Raw genomic sequence first — 19210 nt, forward strand, 5'->3', positions numbered from 1 at the left:
AGACGTCTATCAGGTCTCCCCCCAGCCTCCGCCGCTCCACAGAAAACAACCTTAGGGTTTGTCCAGCCTCTCCTTATAGCTCATCCCCTCTAATCCAGGCAGCATCCTGGTAAACCTCTTCTGCACCCTCTCCAAAGCCGCCATATCCTTCCTGTAATGTGACGACCAGAATATAGAACATTGTTAAACTGGTTGAAGGACAATTGCTGAGACATTGGTATGTTTAAACAATAACCGGTTTATTAGGTATAACCAAATTGTATATATATAATATGCAGTTACTCTGCCGAATCCAGGAACTCTCTCTTTCTCTCTCTCTCTCTAGTCTTGGTCATGTGGTGTTTCTTACATCATCTGAATTTTGTGTACCTGGGTTTAGTGAATACCTTCCTTTTCAGAGCATGGAATGACAAACTGTGTCACCGAGCACTGGAGTGTGACCTCAGCAGAGAGCCGGAAGCTGAGGATGCCCAGTGAAGAGGGCAGGTAGGTTTGCCTTTGCTTTTTTAAGACTTTTCCTAGGTTCTTGCCCTACTCCAGGGATATTGCTTGGCTGCTATCTGTTAAGCAGCTGGCGAGTGGTTAAAGTCTGTTCTATTCCTAAGGTTTACAATCGTACAGAAATGTGTGACAAGGTTAATAGGATACATCAAATCAAATCAATGATTCAATAAAACGGTTCAGTTGTTAATTAAAGCACAGAATTTTCAAAAATCAATTCACAGTCCAGCATTTATTACCCATCCCTAGTTGTCCCTGGGGAGGGTGGTGCTGCCTTCTTGAACTGCTGCAGTCCCTGTGATGTAGGTACACCCACAGTGCTGTTAGGGAGTTTCTGGATTTTGTCCCAGCGACAGTGAAGGAAAAGCTGATATATTTCCAAGTCAGGATGGAGAGTGACTTGGAGGGGAACCTCCAGGTGGTGGCGTTCCCAGGTATCTGCTGCCCTTGACCTTCTAGATGGTAGAGGTCCTGGGTTTGGAAAGTGCTGTCTGAGGAGCCTTGGTGAGTTCCTGTGGTGCATCTTGTAGATGGTGCACACGGCTACCACTCTGTGCCAGTTGTGGAGGGAGTGAATGTTTGTGGAAGGGATAGCGATCAAGCGGGGCTGCTTTGTCCTGGATGGTGTCGAGCTTCTTGAGTGTTGTTGGAGCTGCACTCATCCAGGCAAGTGGGGAGTATCCCATCACACTCCTGACTTGTGCTTTGTAGATGGCAGAATGAGGGCATGGAAATTGAGTTGGCTAAAGTGAACTGTCAAAGCGATTGATTAACTGAGATGCAGTGGCAGACTTTTAAAGGGATATCGCTGAATGCACAGAATAGAAAGATTCCAAGTAAAGAGAAAGATTCCAAGAGAGGTCCCACCATCCGCAGTTAACTAAAAATGTTAGACAGTATCAAACTTCAAACAAAAGCATATCATTGTGTAAAGTTGGGTGGTGGGTCAGAAGACTGGACAAAATATGCAAAAAAAACCAAAGAATAACATTGTCAGCGGGGAACAGTTAGAGTGTGAGATATGGTTTATGCACGAGTTTTAATTTTCTGTAATTCCCTACATTAGGGGAAGTTTCACTTGATTGGAGAACAAGATCCCAGCTGATGTTGTTACCAGGCGCGTCGAATCCCAGGATGGAACCTGGCTTGATCAATCCCAACTTTAATCTTTTATTCAGGAATGTGGAGGGCAGTAACTGAATAGTAACAGGACTCAGCTGATAAACTTATAGCAAAATAATAAAACATTCATTAAGCAAGGATTGATGAGATATATTACACTACTCCTTTATCCCACAGCTATACCTTTACAGATATATATAGATTTATACAGATAGCACAATTTACACTATCTATCTTATGCTCTAATGTTCTCAGTAAGTAAACAGACCATGTGAACCAATAGGTGAAAGTGGTCAGACATCCACTCCCTGAAACCAAGACAGATGCTTCTATCTTTCATACGAGGAACTCTTATCTCCACTCACAAAAAACATGTCTTGAATCTTCTCTCAAATTATGCTTTATCTCGGGTGCCCTCACCAAGGATCCACCTCCAAGGTTTCAACCTCTCCTTGCAAAGTTTCTCTCCTTGCAAAGTTCCTTTCTCTCTCCTTCACAAGGGCAACTAGCAATGGGCAATAAATGCTGGTCAGCCAGCGATGCCCATGTCCCACGAATGAATTTTAAAAATGGGGTACGGTGTGGGCAAATGTGTCATTTTGGCTGGGAGAATAAAAAGTCATGTAACCTAAATGGCGAGAGATTGCAGAGCTCTGAGATGCAGCGGGATCTGGGTGTCCGAATGCATGAATCGCAAAAGGCTAGTATGCAGGTACAGTAAGTAATTAGAAAAGCGAGTAGAATGTTATCGTTTATTGTGAGGGGAATGGAATACAAAAGAAGGGAGGTTATACTTCAGTTGTTCTGGCCATTGGTGAGGCTACATCTGGAGTGCTGTGTACAGTACCGGTCTCCTTATTTAATGGAGGGTATGAACGGAAATAATTCAGGGATTGTCTTTGGAGGAAAGGTTGGACAGGCTGGGTTTGTATCCACTGGAGTTTAGATTAATAAGAGTCAACTTGACTGAAACCTTTAAGATCCTGAGGGGTGTTGACAGGGTGGATGTAGAGAGAATGTTTCCTCTTGTGGGAGAATCTAGAGCTAGGGGTTTAGTGATATAGAACCATAGGATGGGATCTTCTGGCCGCATTCTCCCCAAGAACGAAAAATCCCACCCGAGGTTAACGAAACTTTGCATGGTCCTGTCCCGCCCGTTACAATTCCCGTGATGGGTTGGGTGAGAAAATTCGGCCCATAGAGTTTTATAGCACAGAAAGAGGCCTTTCGGCCCATCGTGTTCGCACCAGCCATCAAGCACCTGTCTATTCTAATCCCAATTTCCTGCACTTGCTCCTTAGCGAGTATCCCACGTGCCTTCTTAACCACCTTATCAAACTGTTCCGCTGTCTTCAGAGATCTATGGACATGCACCCCAAGGTCCCTCTGATCCTCTGTACTTCTTAGTGTCCCACTGTTCGTTGTAAATTCCCCAGCCTTGTTAGTCCCCGCAAAATGCATCAACTCACACTTTTCAGGCTTAAACTCCATTTCCCACTGTTCTGCCCATCTAACCAGCGAATCTATATCATCCTGTAATCTAAGGCTTTGCTTTTCACTGTTCACCAAACCACCATTTTTTGTGTCATCTGCGAACTTACTTATCATACCTCCTACATTCACATCCAGATCATTAATGTACACCATAAACAACAAGGGACCCAGCACCGATCCCTGCGGAACACCACTGGGCACAGGCTTCCAGTCACAAAAATAACCTTCAACCATCACTCTCTGCCTCCTGCCACAAAGCCAATTTTGGATCCAATTTGCCAAACTGCCCTGGATCCCATGGGCTCTTAGCTTCTCGACTAATACCTCATGTGGTACCTTGTCAAAAGCCTTACTGAAGTCCATGTAGACTACACCAACTGCACTATCCTCATCTACACACCTAGTCACCTCCCCCCCAGGGGTGGCCTGGAGTCTCCAGGAACTGAATATCAATCTCCAGGGCACTGTTTCCTAGATTCTGCGCTGCTCTTGTAGCTGCAGTATTTATGCGTCCAGTCTGGTTGAGTTATTGGTCAACGGTAATCTCCATGAGGTGGATTGTGGGGATTCAATGATGGTGATCTCATTGAATGTCAAGGGAGATGATTGGATTGTTGGAGGCGGTTATTGCCTGACATTTGTGTAGCACGGATATTACTTGCCAATTTTCAGCACAGGTTTGGATATTGTCCAGGTCTTGCTGCATTTGGACATGGACTGCTTCAGTATCTGAGGAGTTGATGACAGGTCCATAGAAGTTACTTTGGGTGGTAACTGTCACTTGGTTTCAGACCACAGTTTGTCTATTGGTTTATGTGGACTATGTATTTACTCTGAATATTAGAGTATAAGATGGATTTTGTATGTTGCATTATCCTTATGAATCTGTATACATTTATAAAGGTATAGAGGGAATAGTGTATTATAATTAATCTGTTTGTGTTTAATAAGTATTTACTTTTGTTAAAAGCTCATTTGCAGACTCTTGTGACTCTGTTCAGTTACTGCTTTCTAAGCAAAAGATAAATTTGGGATCTATCAAACCAGGTTCCATCCTGGGATCCGACTTGTCCGGTCGTATCATCAGCTGGGATTGTAACATAGTCAAGATCCTTTTATTTTTTTCGAGCGCCAACTGTCTCCAAATCTCACGGTCGAAGAGCCTGTTCCATCGGCATCGCGTCTGCTGACCTGCAAAAGGTAAAGGAAGAGATGGTTACCCATGAGGATGGCGAGTGGCCAGGTTGGTTTCTTCACATCACCACTGAGACACAGGAAGGAACATAGGGGCAGGAGAAGGTCATTTAGCCCCTCGAGTCTGATCCATTGTTCATTTAGTTGATCTGAATCTTAACTCCACACACTTGCATTTAAAGGTACCTCATCTTATAGCCCATCAACTGGGGCTGGACATGAGGCAGAATTAGAGGAGTGCAGAGATCTTGGAGGGTTGTAGACTGGATAACGTGAAAGAGATCGGGGGAACATGAGGCCATGGGGGAATTTGAAAACAAGGACAAAACTTTTTTAATCAAGGTGTTATTAGACTAGGAGGTAAATTTTCTGACCACGGCCACCCCAAGACCTGAAAATCCCACCCGAAGTCAATGGACCTTTGCATGCTCCTGTCCCACCCTCGATGTCAATGTAACTTGGCGGGTAGAGGCCCCCGGTGTACCCCTACTTTTGTTCCCTCTCAAGCACCTTGCAAACATCTTCAGTTCTTCCACATTAATCAGAAACTCCCAGTGTCAGTACGGGTCACTATTTTCTGATGACCTTTTGGTAGAAGACTTTACTGTGGCCAATCGAGTACTGGGATGTCTTTAGATCCTTTTTTTTCATTTATTCGTGGGGCGTGGGCATCACTGGCTGGTCCAGCATTTATTGCCCATCACTCATTGCCCGAGGGCAGTTGAGAGTCAACCACATTGCTGTGGCTCTGGAGTCACATGTAGGCCAGACCGGGTAAGGACGGCAGATTTCCTTCCCTAAAGGACATTAGTGAACCAGATGGGTTTTTCTAACAATCGACAATGGTTTCATGGTCATCAGTAGATTCTTAATTCCAGATATTTTTTACTGAATTCAAATACCATCATCTGCCATGGCGGGATTCGAACACGGGTCCCCAGAGCGTTAGCTGAGTTTCTAGATTAATAGTCTTGTGATAATACCACTAGGCCATCGCCTCCCCAAAGTCCTCCCTCACTAATGAACCAATATCAGCCCCTATTAACAGATCTACCCCACCTCCTTTTCTTTTCCTAGCCGTCCTAAACCTGAAACCCTTGAATATTCAATTCCCAGTCTTGGTCACCCTGTAGCAATGTCTCAATTCAATCCTATCCATTCACCCCAATTTGTGCGTTTAAACCATAAACCCTTATGTTTATTTGTTAGTGTCACAAGTAAGGTTTACATTAACACTGCAATGTAGTCACTGTGAAAACCCCCTAGTCGCCACACTCCGGCGCCTGTTCAGGTACACTGAGGGAGAATTTAGCATGGCCAATGCACCTAACCAGCACGTCTTTCGGACTGTGGGAGGAAACCAGAGCATCCGGAGGAAACCCACGCAGACACGGGGAGAACGTGCAGACTCCGCACAGACAGTGACCCAAGCCGGGGATCAAACCCGGGCCCCTGGCACTGTGAGGCAGCAGTGCTAACCACTGGGCCACCCAATGCTGTGTGCAGTCAGATAGCCTTTAATTCTGCTTTTGAAATGTTATTCTCTACTCTCATCCTATTTGACGCTTGCCTATGCTTCATCCGTCTTCTATTTTTGCTTTCTAACATTCACATGGACTAAGACCTTGGGCTTTTCACCTCCCCCTTCAAAAGATATGCTGCAGCCTGGACCTGATGATGCTTGTGGTCGTCTAGGTCACTGGTAGCATCCATGACTTCCCACATACTACAGGGCACGCATCCCACATGACCAAGCTGCACAACCATGTTTTTGCTTCACTTACAGTAGCTTTATTTTACTTTTGATTTGCCGATGTTAACTTTATTTTACTTTGCCTTAACTTAATAAACCTTATAGATATAGTATAATCTGAGTAGTAGACCTTCCAAAATGCATTGCCTCACATTTGTTCGGACAATAGCAAATGTAACCCCACCATTGAAGATAGGAGGGAGAATGAGAATGGAGAACCACCCGTTAGTCTGACATCAGGTAGTGGGGAGAATGTTAGAATCTATTGTAAGCGATGATGTAGCTGCACATTTAGAAATTATTGGTAAAAACTGGACAATGTCACATGGATTTGTCAAAGGGATGGGATTCTCCGGCTGTTCACGCCACCAGGGTTCTCCAGCCCCGCTGCAGCGAACGGAGATTTGGCTGAGACCCAAATTCTCCATCCTCGCCGGCTGTGATGGAAGGGGCGGGAATGGCCGGAGAATTTCAGCCCATGTTTGACAATCTTGTTGGTGTTTTTTTGAGAATATCACTTGCAGCATTGATAAAGGAGAGCCAGTGGATGTGATGTATTTGGATTTTCAGAGGGCTTTTGATAAGGTCCCACACAGGAGGTGAGTAAATAAAATCAGAACACATGAAATTGGGGGAAATATACTAGCATGGACTGAGAATTGTTTGACAGACAGAAACCAGGGTGTAGCAATAAATGGGTCATTTTCAGAGTGTGGAGATGCCGGCGTTGGACTGGGGTAAACACATGAAGAAGTCTCACAGCACCAGGTTAAAGTCCAACAGGTTTATTTGGTAGCAAAAGTGGCTTTTGCTACCAAATAAACCTGTTGGACTTTAACCTGGTGCTGTGAGACTTTTTACTCATTTTCAGGGTGGCAGGCTGTTACTAGTGGGGTGACTGCAAGGATCAGGGCAAGGCCACAGCTGTTTAATCTGTATAAATGGTTTGGCTGTGGGGACTAATTGTAATATTTCCAAGTTTGCCAATGACATCAGACTGAGTGGAAATGTAAGTTGTGAGGAGGATACATGGATGTTTCAGGAGGATGCGGTCCAGTTAAGGGAATGGGCAAGTGCATGGCAGGTAAAATATAATGTGGGCAAGTGTGAAGTTATTCACTTTGTAAAACTAGGGTGGCATGGTGGTTAGAACTGCTGCCTCACAGCGCCAGTGACCCCAGTTCAATTCCGGCCTCAGGTCACTGTTTGTGCGGAGTTTGCACATTCTCCCCATGTCTGCGTGGGTTTCATCTGGGTGCTCCGGTTTGCACTTCATAGAATGTTACTGTGCAGGAGGAGGCCATTTGGCCCATCGAGTCTGCACCGACCACAATCCCACCCAGGCCCTATCCTCATAACCCATACATTTACCCTATCTAGTCCCCTGAATACTAAGGGGCAATTTAGCATGGCCAATCCACCTAACCCGCACATCTTTGGACTGTGAGAGGAAACCGGAGCACTCGGAGGAAACCAACACGGGGAGAATGTGCAAACTCCACACAGACCGTGACCCAAGCCGGGAATCGAACCTGGGTCCGTGGCGCTGTGAGGCAGCAATGCTAACCACCGTGCTACCGTGCCGCCCGTTTCCTCCCACAGCCCAAAGATGTACAGGTTAGATGGATTGGCCATGCTAAATTGCCCCTAGTGTCAGGGGGACTAGTTAGGGTAAATGCATGGGTTATGGGGGTAGGGCCTGGGTGGGATTGTTATTGGTACAGACTCAATGGGCTGAATGGCCTCCTTCTGCACTGTAGGATTTTATGAAAACAGAAAGTAAGATTGTTTTTAGTGAGAGGTTGGGAAATTCAAAGGGTGTCCTGATTCATAAGTCGCTAAAAACTAGCACACAGATTCAGCAAGCTGTGAGGAAGGAAAGTGAGGTGATGGACTTTATTACACGGGATTTAAGTGCAGGAGTAAGGATATCTTGCTGCAAGTTTATAGAGCCTTGGGAAGGCCTCAATTGGAGTAGTGTGCAGAGTCCCATTACCTGAGGAAAGGTATACCTGCCACAGAGGAGGGAGTGAAATGGAGATTCACCTGATTAATCCCTGCGATGGCGGGTCTGTTTTATGAGGAGATTGAGGAGGCTTCTCCCTGGGCAAAGTTCAGTTGGTTCTGGTCGTCCACCATGCCGCTTGACTCGAGGCTGTCACTTCTCGGTTGGTGAGGGATCTCCCTCGACGCGCGGTTAGCCACGTTCAGCTGCTCCTGGGGATTCTTCACAGGTCGGCGAACGGCCTCGGACATCTCCAATCTTCCCAGCCCAGCTTGTCCAGCCTCCCTGCCCATCTTGTCCTTGTTGTCCAGTGTGAAGGAGGCAGTGCGCGCGATGCGGAAGGCCAACCGTCTGCCCCGCAAACCATCCCGGATGCCGCCAAGGCCAAGGTGAAAGAGCTCGGCAAAGTTGAGCAACGAGCAGAGAGAGCTGGCCACAAACATGACCAACAAGAAGACGGTTTTCTCAGTGGAACGGGGCACAACACAGTCGACCTGAAAGGGACAAGGATGGCTACCGCAGTTGTGGATGTTTGGTACTTTAAACCCGTAGAGAAAATACTGACCCACCAGGAAAGCGATCTCGCAGACTGTTCTCAGCAGGAGTTGGGAGACGTACAGCTTCATGAGGCCGTCTTCCTTGATATGCCTCCGGCCGTCGTGCCGCTGCTTGTCAGCCTCAGACTTGCGCTCAATCTCCTCACAGGCCGTGGGTCCCTCCTTATTGTCAGACTCCACATCTTCTTCGGCCCCGCGGCGCACCCTCCTCCTGCCCTCCATCCGAGCAATCCGGTGAAGGGCACAGCCCAGGTACACGATGGGCGGCACTGTGACCGTGATGATGTGGAAGACCCAGAACCGGAGATGGGACAAGGGCGCGAAGGAATTGTAGCACGCAGTCTCACAACCGGGCTGCTGCGAGTTGCAGATGAAGGCGCTCTGTTCATCCCAGTAGGTGGCAGCGCCGCCCAACTCCAGGAGCGTGATGCGGCAGATCATCAGGACAGCCAACCAGATCTTACCCACGAACCTGGAGTGGTTGTCGACCTCCTTGAGAAACTGTGCCAGCACAGACCAGCTCATCTTGGCGGAGTGAGGCCTCCAATCCAACACTGAAAGGAACCAACAGAAAACATCGATCAAACACCGAGCTCTGAGGTACCACATCAGGATGCAGAACCTGGCCTCATGCAGCCATTCAACTTCCCATTGACATCATTCCCGGTTTGGCGGGACGGGAGGAAGGTGTTTGTGGGGGGGTACGGGATGGGGAATTCGGGGGTTAGACGCCACTGAGACTCTGGAGGATCTACTCACTTCATCTTGGTGGTGTTGGGAAGGACCAATGTGAGGCTGTTTAAAGTTTTTAAGTTTATAAAGTTTATTTATTAGTCACAAGTAAGGCTTACATTAACACTGCAATGAAGTTACTGTGAAAATCTCCTAGTCGCCACTTGTTCGGGTACACTGAGGGAGAATTTAGCACGGCCAATGCACCCTAACCAGCACATCTTTCAGACTGTGGGAGGAAACGGGAGCACCCAAAGGAAACCCACGCAGACACGGGGAGAACGTGCAAACCCCACACAGTGACCCAAAGCCAGAATGGAACCCGGGTTCCTGGTGCCGGGAGGCAGCAGTGCTAACCACTGTGCCACCGTGCTGCCCTATAGTGTCAGAGGGGAGGGTGTGAGGGACAGCAGAGAGGCATTCACTCAGTGGGAAGTCCCACAGGGGCGAGGGTCAGGACTCTTATCATGAATCCTCATAGTAAGAACTTTCGGAGCGCTGCTCCTTCATTGGGTGATTCATTCTCCGAAAGCTCGTGCTACCAAATAAACCTGTTGGGCTTTAACCTGGTGTTGTGAGACTTCTTATTGTGCCCACCCCAGTCCAACGCCGGCATCCCCACATCAGGAATCCTCACCGCGCACTGTGGTGTTCTCCCCTTTTCAGTGAATGATCCTGGGGGATTATGGAGCAGGGTAAATTGGCAATTCCACTCATGGTGACAGAGCAGCAGCAGTGATCCTGGCGTGCCACCTGGTCAGGGCCAGTGCCCCGCAGGTGAAGGGGAGGCTGGGCCTGTAGCTGTTGCGGGAAAAGCAGCACAGATGCTCAAGCCTCGTACAGGACCTTATCAACAAAGGGGTCCTCCTCCTCCCCGGTCAGCTCCAATGCTCACTCCTCAAAGGGCATGAGGGCTTGGGTTCTGGCATGAATCTGCAACACTGCGCCCGCTCACACCTGGTATGGTGGGGTTTGCCCTCCAATGAGACAGATGGGGATATGCGCTGGAGTGAGAGAGCAGAGCAGCTCATGGTGGGGAATATGGAGGTTAGGGTTAGGGTTAGGAGGTGGGGCTAGTTTGGGGACGGGAGGGGGGAGAGGGGCTTGTGATAGGTGTTGGGGACCCGTGAGGTGGCTGAGTGAGAGATCGACTTGGAGGTGCTAGGCGTGTGTGCGGGGGATCCAGTGGGAGAGTGGAGGAGGCAGATTTACCCGGGCCACACAAAAACACTGACTCAGCTTCTTCCGACTGCTACCCCTTCCTGTTCTGTAGTGAGCTGGCACTCACTCAGGCAGCCATTGTCTCCCAGACTGGGTGGAGGGTCACCTTGCTGGGAGGATGTCTATGCAACCATGGATAGATGACACCCCGCCTCTGCTGCACACCATCCAAGAGTCTGGTCGGCGCTCTCTGATAGTAGTGGGCAGTTGCTATAGATACACATGTATGTTTGTTTTAATGTTTCTGTAGAATGTTTAAAATTCAGCTTTATTCTACAGGCAGTCAGTGTGTCTGGAAACATTCAGCTCAGATGCTGGGAGAGCAGGATAATTACTCATTTTAGCCATTTAATGTTTACTTAGGATAAAGCTAATGGACTTTTGTTTATAGGTGGAGGTTTCCGCTGGGGTTTGGATGACAGGAATGGAATGTGGGTTTAGGTACGCAGGGTCATGTGATAATGTGGTTGGTGGGAGGAGCTAGGTCTGTAGCCTCCAGAGAAAGGGACTTGTTTCCTAGCAGATCCCAGACTCCAAATCCAGAGAGAGAGACACAGGCAAAGCTCCCTCTCGCTAAAGATCCCACGCAACAACTGACTTGAATTCTCTGTGTGAGCCTAATCCCGCCCACTCTGTCAATCAACCTAATCAAGCTGGACTCTGAAAAAAACAGGGGAAAACATGAAAATATCAGAACAGCATTAGCCCAGATTAAAACAAACATTTTAGCAATTGAGATCAATTATTCCGCTGTAGCAACAACAGAGGCTGTCAGTTACAGACAAAGCGGCACCGGTTAATAGAACAGAATCTGCGCATTTCGAATACCGTCTGAAAACAGGGTTACGCGGGAAGCAGGTTCGTTTCCACACAGCTTTGACCAGACACTTTGATGCGCGATAAATCACACGGGAGGCAGGATGTACCCGGGAAATAAAGGCTTTTATTGCCAACAATAACGGAGCTACTATATACAATATACAATTCCAGACTAAAGGGTCACCAGGCAGAGCAGTGACCTTTATACCTCTCCCAGAAGGCGGAGCCAACTGGGGTGTACCATAGGACTATATTAACAGGTAGAACAGCCCAACCCTAACCCCAACAGTAACTGGCCAGACTATGGCTCAGCACTCCTGGTGGGAACCAACAATGGTTCACCACACCCTTGCTGCGAATGTCCGAGCAGCTTGGGCAGGTTTCCAAACCAGTCAGTGGGAAGTTGTTCCCAGTTGAAATGCGGCGAGTTAATGAAAGTGTTACAACACGGGGCTCGGAAAAACGGGGCAAGATTTTGTTTGGGAGAGGAGGAGCCAGGCAGCTTAACAACTGACAGGAAACTTGTAGCGGACGAGTCCATTTGTCCATTACAGGATGTGTCATTGTGTTTAATCAACAACCTCTTCCTTCAAAAATCAACAGCACAGAAAGAAATTTGAAATGGAAAAAGAGGCAAAGAAGGAGATTGTTTCACAAAGTCCAACTCTCCCATGGGCTCACTCCCTTATCAGACACCTCAATGTATTATAATTAACCCAATATCACGCCCTCTATTTCTTCATTTGGAGATTAGACCCAACATCTCTCAATGTGAGTGAAAAACTGTTATCTCCCGTCTCCTCCAAAATTATCTTCCAGCGGCAGGTTTCTCTTTGGTGATAATAGCGAGAGAGAGAGAGGGAGAGGGAGAGAGGGAGAGAGAGAGAAATAGAGAGCAAGCCACAGAAAGAGAGATTACAAGGACAAGGGTGAGAACATGAGAGTTGAGGGAGAGAGCAAGAGAGAGGGAGAGAGGGAGAGAGAGAGAGAAATAGAGAGCAAGCCACAGAAAGAGAGATGACAAGGACAAGGGTGAGAACATGAGAGTTGAGGGAGAGAGCAAGAGAGAGAGAGAGAAATAGGGAGCGAGGAAGAGATACAGAGAGACGGATCCCAAGGAGGAGAGAGAGAGAGCTCAAGAGAGCGTGAGAGAGAATGAGTGGGAGAGTGTGCATGAGAATGTGTGAGCATGAGAGATCAGGAGCGAGAGTGAACACAACACAGAGAACATGCTGTGGAGTGTTCCAGTTTCAAATTTACAGAGAAAGCCACGGCACTGAGACAGGCCATTCAGCCCAACGGGTCTAGCCCAGTGCTTGTGCTCCCCCTGGGCTCCCCCTCACTGTCTTTCTATTCCTTTCTCCCTCATGTGTTTATCCAGTTTTCCCTCAGAGACATCGATACCATTCACCTCGACTGCTCCCCATGGCCGTGAGCTCCACATTCCCCCCACTCTCTGACTAAAGGTTTTTCTCCAGAATTTCCTGTTGGATTTTTTAGTGGGAAGTTTGTCGATTGTACAGATGTGGAATTGGGGATAAAGGCACATCCTGAGGGAGAGCTGTGCTCCGATGTTTCAGTCCCAGACTGACTGCCCCTCTCCAATAAACAAACCGTTCCCGTGTAAAGCGCAAGATCCCGGATTAAGATCATCATTCAGCCTACCTTCAAACGTGAGCAGTTAGAGTCCTTGCTCCAACCTCTTCACAAACTGACTCCTTCCAGAGCAAGAGAGAAAAAAACAATAGGTTTAAAACGTTGCAAAGACCACTCGCTGCTGACACGATAAGACTGAGCTAAACTAAAATATCCGCAATTATATAAACACAGAGTCCCTCCACTTAAGGAACCCTTTCCTGAAATCTATGTGGAAATAATGGCTCGTTCCAGTATCGGAGTGACAGGAAGCTCTGATAAAGAGTCAACATTTGGAGCGGAGCAAAAAGCAAGTGTTACTACATATTGAGGAGCGTTTACTTGGGAAAGGATTCTGAAGAGTCCCAAATGTTAATAATTGGGAATTACTGTGCAAAGCTTTCCCACGTCCTCCTCACTGCACATCAGCCAGGCCAACTCATAAAACCATAGAATCCCTCCAGTGCAGGAGTCTGCTCCGACCACAATCCCACTCAGGCCCTAACGCCACAACCCCATGCATTTACCCTAGCTAGTCCCCCTGACACTAAGTGGCAATCTAGCATGGCCAATCCACCTGACCCGCACATCTTTCGGACTGTGGGAGGAAACCGGAGCACCCGGAGGAAACCCACGCAGACACGGGGAGAACGTGCAGACTCCGCACAGACAGTGACCCAAATCAGGAATCGAACCCGGGTCCCTGTGAGGCGGCAGTGCTAACCACTGTGCCACCGTGCCCAATCCCCAGTTAATGGTGGGGAATTCGGTGGTCATCTCCTGAATATTCCCTGTATTTTGCCAGACATTCCCGCTGTGTAGGGGGTTTGAAACACAGTTCAAGGTTTTTTTCTTGTTTCCGACACTCTTGTCCTTTGTGCGGGAGAAGCACTTTTCAGAGGCCCCACGGCCCATTTCAAAACCAACTTACTGCTCCCATTAACGACCAATCCGGCTACTCCACAAATCAGGTCCTCGCTGTTCTGCACAGCATCCTCTGTAGACGGACTTTACGTCAAGGGTTTCAATGTATCTCCAGCCTCCACATGGCGCACAATCTCCTCGGTGGGTTGTCCCGTTCTCTTCAGATGCACATCGCTGCCACTATGTTGCATTTCTACGTCTGCTTTACAGCAACCGCAGACCGGGACTGGTAAATGATATGTAAGTACGTTTGCTTTATTTGAAGATGTGGTACAGGAAGGCTCAGCAGACAGATCTACTTGATGGATTCAGCAAATGGGGACGGGGCAGTGAGAGGGAAATAGGTGGGAAAAGGGGTAGGAAGGGAGGGCAGGGTTTTTGATTAAAGGTGATGGCAGTGGACCCCATGGCCGAATGGCCTCTTTGTGTGTCATATTGAATGATGTAGGACTACCGAGACAAACGGATTGGATAGCAGGGTAACCACGGTGACTGAGGAGGGAACACAAGGAATGGGAAGACAAGGCCTTTCGGCCCCTCAAGCCTGCTTTTCCATTCAATGATCCAATTCATGGCGGATCAGGTTATGGCCTGAACTCCACTTTCCAGCCTCTTCCACCCATGGAAGGACAACATTCCCTCCGGCCAGTTGTCCCAACAGAGGCAAATGCACTCGCTCCTGGGCTAAATTTAATCCAATTGTGGAATTAACATCAGCCCAATGCTGCACAAATGGATAGACAGTGTGTTGGTTTGCAGCGACAGAGTTGCTACTGTATTGGAAGGGTTGAGTTACAAAGGACCAATATTTTCCCAGCACAATGTCAGCAGCAACTACCAGATAGAAGTGAACACACTTCGATTTAAATCCATCTATCCTGTGATGCTCTCTCTCAGTGTTCACTCAGAGGGCTGTGGGTACAAGATCCATTGAATCCTACAGAGCACAAGGAGGCCATTCGGACCATCGAGTCTGTACCGACCACAATCCCACCCAGGCCCCATCCCCGTAAACTTTCCCTAGCTAGTCCCCCCGACACTAAGGGACAATCCACCTAACCCGCACATCTTTGGACTGTGGAAGGAAACCGGAGCACCCGGAGGAAACCCCCACGCAGACACGGGGAGAACGTGCAAACCCCACACAGACACAAGCCGGGAATCGAACCCGGTGCTGTGAGGCAGCAGCGCTAACCACTGTGCCACCGTGCCAGCCTCGTTACCCAAATTCAGGATCTTCGACTTAATCCCAGACACGTCAGTGATAAGAAGCTAGGAGGCAATCGATTTCATAAGTATATTCTTTCTTTGCATGGAGATGCCACTGGCAAGATTTTTACGGACGCGGCTGGTGAAGCCACTGGACAGGTAGATCCCAGAATGGAACCCTGGTTCAAAGGACCGTAACGTTTAGTTTTTATTAGGAAACATGGAGGAACAGAATCACAGCAAAGGTACACCAGACTGATTCCTGGAATGGCAGGACTGACATATGAAGAGAGACTGGATCGACTGGGCTTGTACTCACTGGAATTTAGAAGAATGAGAGGGGATCTCATAGAGACATATAAAATCCTGATGGGACTGGACAGGCTGGATGTGGAAAGAATGTTCCTGATGTTGGGAAAGTCCAGAACTCGGGGTCACAGTCTAAGAATAAGGGGTAAGCCATTCAGGACTGAGATGAGGAAGAACTTCTTCACTCAGAGAGTTGTGAACCTGTGGAATTCTCTCCCACAGGAAGCTGTTGGGGCCAGTTGGTTAGATATGTTTCAAGAGGGAGCTGCACGTGGCCCTTGTGGCTAAAGGGATCAAGGAGGTATGGAGACAAAGCGGGAGTGGGATACTGAAAGTACATAATTAACCATGATCATATTGAATGGTGGGGCAGGCTTGAAGGGCCGAATGGCCTCCTCCTGATCCTATTTTCTATATTTTACAGGACAGCTAATTAGTTGTAAAAACAAGAAGAAAAGAAAGCATTTATTACACATGAAGTTTGAGTTTAATACAATGCTCCTTTACTCCCTGATATATATATATATATATCAAGGACATCCAGGTATAAACCGGGTGAAGAAATTAGCACATAGTCACTTTTGGTGGCCAAGTCTGGATGCACAGACTGAAGAAAAACTGGGAAAGTGTCAATCCGGATCACAAATAAGAAATACACCACCCACTGTCTCCATTACAGCCAATATAATCTGCCATGCAGATGCCCACTCACTCAGCCTGTCCAAATCACGCTGAAGCATCTCTGCATCCTCCTCACAGCTCACCCTCCCACCCAACTTTGTATCATCTGCAAATTTGGAGATAATACATTCAGTTCCCTCTTCCAAATCATTAATATATAATGTGAACAGTTGGGGTCCGAGCACAGATCCCTGCGGAACCCCACTAGGCACTGACTGCCAATCAGAAAAAGACCCATTTATGCCAACTCTTTGCTTCCTATCTGCTAACCAGCTTTCTCTCCATCTCAAGACATTACCCGCACCCCATGTGATTTAACTTCACATAGTAATCTGATCATTTCCTACCCGCCTGTCCTTCCCAAAAATCAAATAACCCGGAATATTTATTAATTCCCAATTTTGATCTCCTTATAACCATGTCTCAGTGATGGCTACCGGATCATCGCTATTTCAGTCTATTTGTATCACCAGCCCATTTATCTTGTAGCATGCTCTCACACACATACTCACACACACACACAAACACACACACACCCTGACATACACACACACACATGCAGATTCACTCACACACACTCACTCACACACACACACACATACACACTCTCTCTCACACACACACACTAACAAACACACTCTCTCTCACACACACACACTAACAAACACATGCACACAGATTCACACATTCTCGCACACACACACACAAACATATACACACTGACATACAGACACACTGATACACACACATACACACACATACACAACCACAAACATTCATTTACTCATACACACAGTCACACTCACACGCAAGCTCACATAGACACAAACACACACACAAACACATACCTACACACCTCACAGATACACACCCACGCACACAAATGCACACATAAACACAAGCACACATACAGACGCACACGCACACACATATACACTCACACACACACACACTCACACTCACTCACACACAAGTACACAAATTCCCATTAAAGTTTATTTCAAATCCTAGCTGTGGTAATGTCCTGAAATAATGGGCGGGATTTTATGGCTTTGCCGGGGTAAGACCGGAAATTCCCACCGGGATCAATGGAGATTCCCGTTGTCGGGCCCACGCCGATTCTGTGGCGGGCGAGGTGGGAGAGTTCCGGCCATCCTGAAGCGACAGGCCCACTCATTTCATTGGGTGACCCCTCAGCGTGCTTCAGCTGGGCTGAAAGAGAGATGGTTGAAGTAATCTACCTGTACTACGTGAGTTAGGAATGATGTATAATTTTTTGTTTAAGCTTAATTTGTCTTTTTGTATTTGTGTATGCTAAGTAAGGGTTAATACTTCAGTTTAGCTTCATGTTAAACCAGAGTGCCGACAAGACCATAAGACATAGGAGCAGAATTAGGCCACTCGGCCCATCGAGTCTGCTCCGCCATTCAATCATGGCTGATATTTTTCTCATCCCCATTCTCCTGCCTTTTCCCCATAACCCCTGATCCCCTTATTAATCAAGAACCTATCTATCTCTGTCTTAAACACACTCAATGACCCGGCCTCCACAGCCTTCTGCGGCAAAGAGTTCCACAGATTCACCACTCTCTGGCTGAAGAAATTCCTCCTCATCTCTATTTTAAAGGATCGTCCCTTCAGCCTGAGGTTGTGCCCTCTGGTTCTAGTTTTTCCTACTAGTGGAAACATCCTCTCCACGTCCACTCTATCCAGGCCTTGCAGTATCCGGTAAGTTCCAATAAGATCCCCCCGTCGTCCTTTTAAACTCCAACGAGTACAGATCCAGAGTCCTCAACCGTTCCTCATACGACAAGCTCTTCATTCCAGGGATCATTCTTGTGAACCTCCTCTGGACCCTTTCCAAGGCCAGCACGTCCTTCTGTAGATATGGGGCCCAAAACTGCTCACAATACTCCAAATGGGGTCTGACCAGAGCCTTATACAGCCTCAGATGTACATCCCTGCTCTTGTATTCTAGCCCTCTCGACATGAATGCTAACATTGCATTTGCCTTCCTAACTGCCGACTGAATCCGCACGTTAACCTTAAGAGAATCTTGAACAAGGACTCCCAAGTCCCTTTGTGTTTCTGATTTCCTGAACATTTTCCCATTTCTACAAGTCTACAATATTTAGCTTCACTTTAAACAGTGCCTGCATTATTATGAAGGTTTTATGATGTGAAAGCAATTATAAGGGGATAAAAACACTAAGCTGTTGCTTAGCAACCAGAGGTTAAGAAAATCAGAAGGACTTGAGTTTTCAGTTGAAACCAGGTAACACAGAAGCAAAAAAACTTTCCACAGAAACTGCTATTACTGACAAGACAATACAGAGGGACAGAAAGCAAGTCCCAGAAGCTAAAGAACAAAAGGTTCCAAAAACCAGGGGATGAGAGTTCCAGGACACACAAAAAGTGACAAGGAATAGAAATCTGGAAAAGGGTTCTGTTCAGTGAAGTCAGGAGCAGAGAGCGATAGGCTTCTGGATAACGACAGAGCTGCAGACAGGGAGACGTTAGCTAGCAAGAAGCCAGATATCCATGGTGGAAAATGTTGGTGACCTTAGTACAGTCGGTGAATCTGTAGTGTTCTGTTGGTGTTTCTGGATACTTGAGAAATTGTCTAGAAGCTTGAATACACATGTTGATCCAGGGCCGAAGAATACCCAAAATGAGAGGTTGAAATCCTGGATGTGGATTCTTGGTGAAGTCATCCATGATAAAGTGTTATTTGGGCGAGGATTCCAAGCATGTTGTTTAAGAGTGGGGCTTAGAAACATTCTTGTGGAAGTCAGGACTCAAGTAAGACCAGTTGGTTCACAGTGTGACAAGCGTCTGGGGGATTTAGATAAGAAATCCACAGACGTTATTTTGGGTGTCTGACCACAGTTTGCCCATTGTTTATATAGACTGTTTACTTACTGTGAATATTAGAGTATAAGATATAGAGTATAAGTGTGAGTGTGTGTGAGTATGTGTGTGTGTGTGAGTGTGTGTGTGTGAGTGTGTGTGAGTGTGTGTGAGTGTGTGTGTGTGTGAGTGTGTGTGAGTGTA

General features: G+C 47.2%; 1 pseudogene across 1 annotated transcript; it reads right to left on the bottom strand.

The window, feature by feature from the left end:
• Nucleotides 1–290: 290 nt before the first annotated feature.
• On the bottom strand, nucleotides 291–13171 carry LOC144503461 (gap junction gamma-1 protein pseudogene; annotated as a pseudogene). The gene is made up of 3 exons (XR_013499483.1): nucleotides 13064–13171; nucleotides 8111–9180; nucleotides 291–4308 (listed from the first exon to the last, which is right to left on the bottom strand). The product of XR_013499483.1 is annotated as a gap junction gamma-1 protein pseudogene (transcript).
• Nucleotides 13172–19210: the final 6039 nt, after the last annotated feature.

Source organism: Mustelus asterias, chromosome 14 (assembly GCF_964213995.1).
Source record: "Mustelus asterias chromosome 14, sMusAst1.hap1.1, whole genome shotgun sequence".
Taxonomy (NCBI): Eukaryota; Metazoa; Chordata; class Chondrichthyes; order Carcharhiniformes; family Triakidae; genus Mustelus; species Mustelus asterias.